The following is a 9,746-nucleotide window of genomic DNA, read 5'->3' as shown; positions in this document are numbered from 1 at the left end:
CTGCATTTTGCTTTTCTACAGTATACCCTTTATTATTTATGAATTATATTACAGTTTTATTGTAGGGAGATGGTGTTGTTTTTTTAGTGATATTTTGTTGTCTGCAGCAAATATTGTTGTATTTAGCTGCCAGTTTCCCAACTCTTCTGTAGATTTAGTCAAACATCAAAAGGTCGAATTCTGTCTTAAAAAGTCATTGGAAGTGTGTTTAGCTAGTTGCTTTGATGCTCCACACACATTAGGATCATCATTTTAACCAGCGTGTAAAAGTTAATTTTCTTAAGCTAATGGATATTATGGCACATAATAGTCATATGTTACCTTTCCTCTCCGTGGTGGCTATCTGCCTGCTCATAAGAGAATTGTTGGTTTGTCGATGTAATACGACAAGGTCTTGACATTGCGATGCAAACTGCTCTAAGGTGACTGGTGTTAATATTTTGATGGCATATAAATTAAATAAAAACGAACCTGCCTGTGCGGAATAAACTTTGCTGAAGTGAACTGATCTCGAATAACGTCGCAACATTTGTCCTCAAAAAGTCGTGATTTGTATGCAGCCATCAAACTTTTAATAAGTTTTATTTCACGGCTGAGGAATTGAAATGAGAGGAATGGATGCACTTGGTGATGGCCTCTAATCTCCAGAATACTAATAAACAAAAAGAGAGCAATCTGAAGCCTGTAATCAGTTTGCAATCAGACGGGACTATCAAGTGTGCAACAACATCTGAAAGTCTCACTCAGAAAATCAGAGGATCACTTTGCTCAGCACATGACCAACTGCTACCAATGTCACCCAACAGACGATTCGATATAGATTTGTAATTACAACTGGGACTAACATATTGACTTGTCCTGTAATTGAATAATTAGGACCTTGGGTTGGTCAAAGACAACATTTCTTTAAAGAGCTTTTTTATGCAGCAGGGTCCCAAATCTTCTGGCAACCACAGCGGACTCTATCAGCTGAGAGCATTAAGAAGCCCAGCGGGTATCATTTCTAATAAGTCATGTTTACAAGCCCTTCAATTAAAACTTGTGCACACAAATTAGTAATTTGTGCCCTCAAATTAATGTCTTGTATCCACAAATTAGTAATTTGCAACAACTGATTACTTAATGAATTCCCTTTATTTATTAAATAAAGACAAGCAGTTCAGCAGAACACAAACAATCTGTTATTCTGTGAAAATAATTGAGGTGACTCTGACAAGTCAAAGCCCAAAATTTGCTGCAGTTTCTTTGGTATTATTTTTTGCACACATAAAAGTTAAGGTTGGAAATTGCTCTGCCATGTGGGGACAAGTAATCAAAAGTTTTATGTTGTTTAGCTGTGAAATATGCTTACATGTGGGTTTAGGTACGGAGATCTTCCTTCGTATTGTTATTGAGCTACAGTCATGAAAAATAATGACAGAAAAATGACAACAAGTGCAACTGAAACTGGGGCAGCTGTATGTTTTTGGAAGTCAGGAAATGACATATTCTTACTATTTCCATACTGACGATACCAGCAGGACGAACGTGTCTCTGGATGCTGAATGGCGAGGATTCAATAGTGCCCCCACCCAAACGAGAAATCGGTTAAAGCACCCTCAATATTCAGCTGAATAAATGAAGTCACACATAAGGACGGTTCAGTCTGGTCATCAGGCCATCACGCGTGATGTAATTACCTCTTGTGCTGAAGGGCAGTCTACTACTCAGTTATCTTGTTGCATAAAATAACTGTTCCTCCACAGATTTTTTTCATGGTTTTTGTATTAATGCACTCAATTCCTTCACAAGAAAGAAAAGGCCAGATACCAATTCTGTTTCCTCCACAACTGTTCAAAAAACATTGCAACAACGACCGGTACGATCGTTGGTTATTAATAATGCATACAGCTTTAAAATTGAGTTCTACAGCACAACAACAACCTCTTCGGACTCCTGGGGGTTTAATAATTTCTAAACCAATCAATATCCTCTCAGCGGCTGTCTAAACGTGTTGCACTGGTTTCCTTATTTACCATCCCCCCACTACTCCTGCACACGTCCACGCCACGCTGGGGGTAATGGGCTGATCTGACAGGCTGTAACCAAATGATCTGCACCGGGCACACACAAGGGATCACTAGACTGGAATGAACAGAGCTTCTCCCCCTCATGATCATCCACCAAGGTTTGGGATGCGTTCAATTCTACAGCTGACTGACCGTCTTAAAGAACACTTTAAATGTGATTGGAGTTTCTTGAATTCCCTGTTTAGGGATTGTTGAATGAGGGACTCAAACTTAGAGAAGAGCAAAAGAAATGACTGCATTAAAAGATATCTGAGTGTGAAAACTTCTTCAGCTTCTGATTTCAAACAGGCTTTTATTTCTGTCTTTGAGGGTCAATGTCAAATCATATTGGGATGTTTTCTGCAACATACACTTGAACAGATGACCCCTACAAGTATTGAAGTATTATCAACATGCTGTTACATGAGCGCACCACATATACGGCAGCTCGGTGAGGCGTCATTCAGGCCGATGAAGATGCTGCACACTTTGCTTTACCGCGCTAAAAGCACAGCAGTAATACTTCAGAATTTTGAGGACTATTGATGAGACAGTGTTTTGTCTGCTGTCCACGGTAGTCAACTGTTTGATGGGCTCCATTTTCTCCACTGGCCTCCAAAATTGAATTTCCCCCAGGACAATAACTGGTATTGCATCTTGTATCTGATGAGCATGCACTCTGAAAGGAGGAACTGATCTGTGCACTCCGGCGATCATTGATTTCTATTTTGCTGAGTCTTTCCTGAGAAGTAAAGGACTGTACTGTTTTTGCACCGAGGGATCGTCTCCGTCGTTTAGCGGAACCACAGTGAAATAATCTATACCTTAAAATTAAAGCGTCGATACTGAATATAGCTATGTCCAAACATGTAGATGAATCATTCTGAGAGGCATGTTAAGCATTCGAGGGTATTGGTCTTTACGGCTTTTATTACTTACTGCATATTTCTATGCTGCAAAGGTTCCTAATGTTCTTATTATTTTTAAATCAATTCCACAAATCTCTTGTTTTGAATCCATCTTGTCAACCTTGCCCCACGACAGAAAGTCAGCACACTTTTTATTATTCAATTATTATTATTATTTATTCTCTGTGTAGACCTTTTTTTCCTGCTTTGTTGAGACTCTCCTCGGCACGGAGCACACCAGTGTTACATCCTATTCTTCATTTTTTTCCCCATCTGCTCTTTGCTGGAGGGCTTGTGCTGCTCTACCTTCCTCATTAAAATATCCCAAAGGTGTTCTATTGGATTGGAGTCACGCGACACACTTGAACCAGGTCATTGTTTTCATTTTTTCTGTGATTTTGGCAGTGTCCTTTTGGTCGTTACCATGCCGGAATATTCCTCTGCCAAGCTTCAGCAGACTGGGAGTCACGTTGTCAGCCAGTGTTTTTGTACGTCCACCGGCATTCACGCTGCCATCTAACACCTTTTGCACTCACGCAGGACCATATCAATACATTCCCACCTCTGTGCTTCACTCTCAGGACTATGCACTCCCTTTGATAGTCCTGGCCAACAGCACGCCAAACAAACTGGACTCCATCAGAGCCAAACGAGTTTATCTTGGTCTCATCTGACCAAATAATGTGCTGCCAATATTCATCAGGCTTCTTTTCATGTTTGCGAGAAAAGTGTAATGTTGTCTAGGATACTGTCCGTAGAAGCTGCACTGCCTGAGCTGTCACGGAGACTGATTGATAAGCCCCATGCGAAGTCTGACGCAGCTGCCCATTCATTTTCCAACTAGATTGTGCAAGTCTCGAACGCTCTCCAGTCGTTTTAGGACAGCCAGCGTGGCTCTGATTAGTTGTGCTATAGCCTGTTCTATACCTGCTGAATACTGCTGCAGCTGTGTTTTGACTGATTTCTAGTTGGTCGTCAATCTTCCTGTATCTTTTTTCCATCTTTGTCACCACCAGATTTCTCGGTTCCTCTGGAAATGTGTTTCTATGTGACGCCACAGTGCAGACATGCGGATAGAAACAGCTCGCGGGTCTAAAACTGAGAAAGTTTTGGTGTTCACGGCTCATTTTACAACCATGTTCATGCAGTTCTAGCAATTAGAAATTACATCTGTATTGTTTTTTTTCAGTGATCACAGGTGTATTCACTGTTGTTGATCAGAGTTTCTACTTTTATTTTCAATATAGTCTTAAGAAGGTGTTTGTTTATAGGCGGAAACGCTCTACTTGTCAGTTTAGAAATATTTTAAGGTGAGAGAATAATTTGACGCTAAAGTGGTGTACTCACTTCTGTTGAGTACTGTCCAAGCAAAGAAAATGTTCCGGAGAGCTCTTTTCCTGTGTGATTTCCTCACTGAGTGTGACGATGATTACTGATCACAGGTTTGCAAAAAAAAACAAAAAAAGGTGCTTAAACAGCAATCCATCCAGAAAGAAAAGTGTGGCTGCAGAGGAGCGACAGTTTAATTGTTACAATATTGATGGCGTTGTCACAGACATGACGGTGTACTTAATATTTACTCTCCTGCAAATATTTGCCAAAGTGGAACCTGACTGCATGAAAGCAGCCCAACAATATGCTAATGACAGAATGCTAACGCCGACAGAAAATAATTACTTTGGCTGTGACTGAGCTTCTGGGCGTGTCTCCTTCATTCATCTCCCTCTTCCTCTCTCTGTCTGTCTGATGATCATAACTCAGTAAAGATGGGGGTGTGGATGGGGGACCGGGGTGGGGGTGGGGTTCACAGGTGCAGCCAAACTGGGATGTGCCGTGGTTAATGGCGTCCTCTGATCAATTATGGCCCGGCTGAGTCATGGTGTCTATACATATTTCATGACTGCGAGCGGATGCGAGCCAGGCTGCCTGAACCTCTCACCCTCCACCCACCCACGCACACGCCTGCTCCCCCAAATCCACCAGCACTCAGCCCCACGCCCCCGAGGCCCACATGAAAGGGAGGCTTGACTTGTGAGCACCCTGCACCGGTTAGCTCTGGTCAGGAAGGTGGGGTGCCACAGCAGGGGGGCTTGTGGGAAGCCTCTGGATCCCATTTGTCTTTGTCTGACAGCACGTGCTCTGTCTGCTCAGGGTGTGCACATGTTAGAATAATCGATCTACCCATATATCAGTCCATTTTTCTACTTTTTAATCCACCCATCCTGCTATATGTTTGTTAGATTTACTGATTTTTTCATGCGTTTCAATCCACGTCCGTCTGACAATAGACGACTGTTGTCCTTTTTCCTTTTTCTTTCTCTTGCTGGTGATTATTTCCATGATTACACAACTGAAGCCCCTCATGTAATCGAGCAGCATCACTGGTGATGGAAGCCATTTTGGTTGAAGGGTGGAAGGGCCCTGCAATTATGGTGGTGGGGGTTGGGAGAGAGAAGTGGGTGCTGGAGGCTGTTGGCCAGCAGCCGCATGGTAATGCTTTGTAGTCTGTTTCCACCCAGCCGCCTGCTTTTCCGAAGACAAGGGAGACTTTACGCACTGAAGTGAACAACAGACGCTGCAGAAAATATTGTGTGCAAGATGACCCATTTTCAGCTGCACTCGGTGTTGTAACGGTGTATTTCTGAAAGAAACTCTGACTGTTTCCAAGGTAGTTTTGGTTGTTCCCAGAAGTGTCTGGACATGCTAAAGCATCTGCACAATTCATGAAACTTTTGTTGTAGTAGTTAAACAGACAGGGTTGCGTTTCAGCTATCAAACCTAATGGCCAGATGTTTTTCTTATTTCGTAGTGCAGCGCTGTAGAATGAAATCAAATTGCATATGGCAGCACTCGACACGAGGACAGACTGGAGTTGTCATTATTATAGAAAAGAGCAGCGCTGATGATATTTGACGAGGCTTGAAGCATGTACTCGCAACACCGCCCTTTATCTTGTGGCAGACTTTAAATTGGTGCACTCACAAAAGAATCTCTTGCCTTTAAAATGCTAAGCTCAGAGTGTGTCCTGATCAAACAGATCAAAGTCTCTTCTCAACCTGGAAGGAGACTGCTTAAAGCCCCCCTAAATCCTTTTTCTGGTCTAGATAAGAAAGTTTGATGCAAGAATTCATTAATTCTTAAACTTGAAATGTCATCCGTGGAGGGTAGAGAGGAGGCACTGCAGACTGGACCTCGGCTGGTTCCCTTTTTAGCTACGTTGAAAAAGACAATTGCACTTGACTTAAACACCTTTCTGCTCTTTAAAAAAGTGGAAAGGTGATTTTGTGAAAGAAGAATTCTAAACTGTTTACCACTCAGATTGTCTTTATGAATCTTTAACAACAGCAAAACAACACAAAAACTATTTGTGGCCTCCGTGGAGCAGCGGACTCCACAACAGCAGCATCTTCTGTGGCTCATGGGGTGAGAAAGTTGTTCACTAATCGGAAGGTTAGAGATTGGATCCCTTGAAGTGTCCTTGGGCGAGACGCTGAACTCAAAGTTGCTCCTAATGGCAGCTCTTATGCTATGAGTGTGAATATTTGAATGGGAAACACTCATACTCAGGTAGAAAAGTGTTAAGAACATGCTGGAAATGTACCAACTGTACCGGCACTATTATTGTTCATACGTCCTATGTTATGTAGCGTGCTAGCCACATTGAAATAATTACAGCATAAATGATAACGTGTTATGTAATGATACCTTACTGCCAGAACTCTATAGGTGGCAGTTAGTTGCTAGTTCTTTAATGCACATGTTTTCTGTAGCTCTGGTGTGGACTTGAGAAGTTTGTCTGCATTGGATGAGCGCTGCTGTTCTCTGCAGTAAAGCACAACATTTCTATATTAATGCTCTCTAGCAGTCCTTCCTTCTGCAAGAACAATCTAAACATCCCCCATTAGCTGATGCTAAAAATATAAATTGCATTTTCCATTTCCTTTTACTGTATTATTGCTTTATTGTCTCTGCTTTTCATATAACTGATATGTATTAAATGGGATGTGACTTATCACCATGGTAACCCAGCAAACCCAAACCGTGTAATTTCTCCAAACCAAACCAAGCAGTGTTGGTGCCTAAACTTAACCAAGCTTGTGGCAAGCAGCTATCGTTGTAAAAGTCTCACCAAAGCGTGATTTTCTTTATAGATCAAACCAAACAACAAGTGAAAACAAATGGTCCTACATGGGATTGTAGCCCTCGTCTGTTAGGTGAAGCTCCTGTTGCAGACATTTTCTCCATCCTCTTCATCTGGACCATGTGTTTCATTTGAGTGCTGCATATATGTTGGCTGAAAACAGCTACCTGCTGCACTAGGAAATGGTAGTGACTAGAGCAGTGAGTTGTAGACCATAAAATCACAACACTGAGTTGAAAAATGCTAAAATACTTAATAGAGAAGAAGAAAGTTGCAAAGCTGGTAGATACTTCTGTGACTTTGCCAATACGAACACATTAATTCTATCTATTAATAATGTAAAATATATCAAATGCTGCATCTTTAATATTAAACACGAGAATATTGAATAAAAAATATTAATGGAATGATATTAAAATTCAAACTGAACCCATTTTCTCCTTTTGGAGTGAGGACTTCTTGGATTTATTCACGAAGGTGGTCAGAAAAACTAATTTCACGCATGTAAATTAGGATGGTGATAAACTTTGTAAAGATAAATTTCGATAAGCTAGGATGCACATTTAAGAACACCAGAAAGTTTAACATCCAGCCATAAAGCAGAGCTCTGTGTTAAAACAACGTCGTGGATCCATTCTGGTGCGGTTTATAGGGTGTTTACTGGTGGTTACAAAGGAAAGGCCAACGTGTCAGAAGGATGACAACAGACAGAAAGTTTACAACACCGATCAGCTCCTCCCTAAAGAAAGCTTTGCTCCTCCAACATGGTGTCACGTCCCTTGTAAACTGTATAGTTATACAGCAGTCTGTTAGTGTTGTCATCATTGCTCTGAGCCACACTCAGCCCTCGTACAATGTTCGGCTCTGTCTGTTGCTTTGTTGCTAACATTGTGCTGTCATTGCTGTGACATTAGTCACCACCAAACACCGACCACATCGAGCCATCTTGCAAATGTCAAAAATTCTTCAAATAGCTTCCTTTAGATTAGTCAATATGAAACTGTACTGAAGACTGTTATAGAGGCCTGTTAACTGTCCACAGTGAGACACAGGAACAGTAGGGCTTGGTGTGTCTATTTAGATGCTGGAACTTAACTTGCAAGTGACAAAAATGGTGAAAATATCTGTATGCTAGCTGAGAATTTGCAGAAGAAGAGATTCACGGTTTTGACCAGAAAGGCTTTTGTATATTGTTGGTTTCACTTTCGTAGTAAATCAGATTTTACACTTCTGATCCAACCTTGTCTCCAAGACAGAACATTTATGCATTGCTACATTGTTTTCCAGTTCTGCTGTGGGGGGAAACGCTGCACCTAGAAGGTGGATGATCAGGCTTGCAAAGTCTGTGACTTTCACACTGGAGACTAAGTTTGCATTTGACTATATTCAGGCAGCAACAGCACCCGGTAATGTACAGGAAAGTCTATGGTTTTCGTTAAATGCAAACATGCACATTTTTTCACATTGCTTCCATTAATAACACTGGTCTACACCCATGCTGGTGTCAAAGTGTTTTGAGCTGATTTTGGACAATTGCAATGTGCTGAATTCAAATATTACATTGGTTTTGCTCAATGAGGTCAAAATTTTGATTCGATAAAACATCCAATTTACTTGTCTTTACCTTTACAAATGTTTATGCTCATCAACTTGTGGATCGTTTAGTTTATGAAAAGGATTAGAAAATAACAATTTTTCCTCTAAAATCTGATTTCATATGAGAAATACTAAAATAAATCAATCACTAATGTCAAAAAATGGAATCGATTTAGTGGTAAAATCGATTTTTTAAAATAGAGTGGCATAAAAACCTGACCTGATACAGAAAAGCAGATGTCATTTTTGGATTCAGCGTTGCAAAAATATCCTAAATCAGATAAAAAATCCCAGACCCCTTCAACAAAGTATTTTTTTGTAACCCAGTGTAATCAGTCCATTATCTACACACCGCTTAATCCTTACTAGGGTCACGGGGGGCTGGAGTCTATCCCAGCTGACTCAGGGTGAAGGCAGGAGACACCCTGGACAGGTCACCAGTCTATCACAGGGCTACACTTAGAGACAGACAACCAAGCACACTCACATTCACACCTACGGACAATCTTTACTGAGTTATGAGTTGTAGTCACTGCCTGACGATACCATACTGTATAGCATAGTATCATGGGATTGGGTATAAATGGCATCCCACGTCAACACATTTTACTCTATGTAAAATGAGCTTGCTGTGTGTCACTTTATGGAGTTACCATAACAAGTTAAATGGTTAAGGTCAGGCAAAGGGAGGTCATTTGTCACTAGCACACGATGTACAAAGACCTGTGAAATCCAAAATATGTGTTCTGGTAACACATGAAGTGACTCAGTGTGCCACTCATGTGACTTTTCACGAGACTGACCTGGACTGTAAAATTAGATTCAGAATCAACATATTTGCAACGTGGCACAGAAGTATATTAACAATTTAGCAAATTTTCTCATGAAGTTAACTGACAATGGAATCTGGATGCCGTCCTCCAAAACAAAATCCTGTTTCAAATGAGTCATATAGCGGTACTTACTAGGAGACAGGGCTAGATGATGTGTTTTCATGAAACTTGACCAATGTGTGTATATGTCAGTTAGCTTTCAGTAGATTCAACTGCAAAT

Source organism: Stegastes partitus, unplaced genomic scaffold (assembly GCF_000690725.1).
Source record: "Stegastes partitus isolate 25-593 unplaced genomic scaffold, Stegastes_partitus-1.0.2 Scaffold16, whole genome shotgun sequence".
Lineage (NCBI taxonomy): Eukaryota > Metazoa > Chordata > Actinopteri > Pomacentridae > Stegastes > Stegastes partitus.
The sequence above is the reverse complement of the archived record's forward strand: the minus strand, read 5'-3'. Positions refer to the sequence as shown.